Here is a 1,261-nt window from a genome sequence, read left to right on the forward strand (position 1 = left end):
TTGCTCTCCCTATCTCCCGTCCTACGTTTTTTTATCTTAATCATATCTCGTGCCTCCCTCTCCCCCTCTCCCTTGAAATGACACCCACCTCTTTCCAACAACGTGCACCCCAATCAATTTCGAAAGTGGCAGCCCCTCGTGTTAATTCTTCCCACCTTATTGTTTCATTCACCTTTTCATTACCAGTCATTCCCGATGATCATAAAACCCAATTAATTCTGACAGTGCTATCTGTTCGGCAAATCATCAGCCACTGAACACATTCTCTTCCCTTTATACTTGACCATGTCCTTAATTTTCACTTTCCTTTTTTTTTTATACACTACGACTCGGAATATTTCTCGTTTTTATTCAGCTGTATTCTTACTTTCTCTTATTTTCTCCCTTCTTCTTTTCAATCTCACTATTCAACTTTTTTCTTATGAAACTAGAATATAATTCCCCGCTACAAAAGGAGATCGTGTATTGTAAAGTGCTCCCGGTCCCTTTAAAATGCTTTTGCTGTGTAGAGTAAGAATCCCCCACACTATTGTTTAATTCCCGCGCCACCAAAATAACTAAAAAAAAAAAGACTATCAAAGTCACCCTTGATAAAGAATGTTATTTTCGAAAAAAAAGGAAGAATGTTAAAAATCCCTATCGGTCTGTCCTCACTAAAGAATAAACTCCCTTTCCTCGTCTCCCTGTTCGCTTTACCACAAACCTCCCTCCTCTACTTTGTGTTAAATGTTATTCCGAAAGAGTGCATTTCCCTCGTCACTTTTCCGCCCCCCGACCCCATGTTTTAGTTAGGAGAAGTGTCAGAAGGTACCACCGCCCTTGCCTTTCCCCTTACCCGTCTCTTGCCTCTTTAGCCAGCCAGAAAACTTGTCATTTTCATCCTGGCTCTTTTATCCCTTTCCCCCGTCAGGTGTACTTAGTGATGTCATGTACCCTTCCCCTACCTTCTCCTACCCTCCCCTACCTTTTCCTACTCTCTCCTGCCCTCTCCTACCTTCTCCTACCCTTCCCTACCTTCTCCTACCTTTCCCTACCTTTCCCTACCTTCCCTTACCCTCTCCATCCTTTCCCTACCTTTCCCTACCTTCCCTTACCCTCTCCTACCTTCTCCTACCTCGCACCCTTCTCTTCCTTTGGCTCTCTCAGTGCCATAATGGTGGGTGGTTCCTCTTACATCCCCCTTTCCCCCATTGGAGTGCCAACGCGTGGGTACGAATCCAGGTCCTTGCGTCTTTCATCGATTAACCAAATATATGAACTG

At 44.1% G+C, this 1,261-nt stretch overlaps 1 protein-coding gene across 3 annotated transcripts in view; it reads left to right on the forward strand.

Annotated features, from left to right (window-relative positions):
* LOC119594393 (sodium/potassium/calcium exchanger Nckx30C-like) overlaps positions 1-1,261 on the forward strand; it is a 174,335-nt gene that overhangs the window by 139,288 nt on the left and 33,786 nt on the right. The window lies entirely within an intron of this gene.

Source organism: Penaeus monodon, chromosome 33 (genome assembly GCF_015228065.2).
Source record: "Penaeus monodon isolate SGIC_2016 chromosome 33, NSTDA_Pmon_1, whole genome shotgun sequence".
NCBI classification, from domain to species: domain Eukaryota; kingdom Metazoa; phylum Arthropoda; class Malacostraca; order Decapoda; family Penaeidae; genus Penaeus; species Penaeus monodon.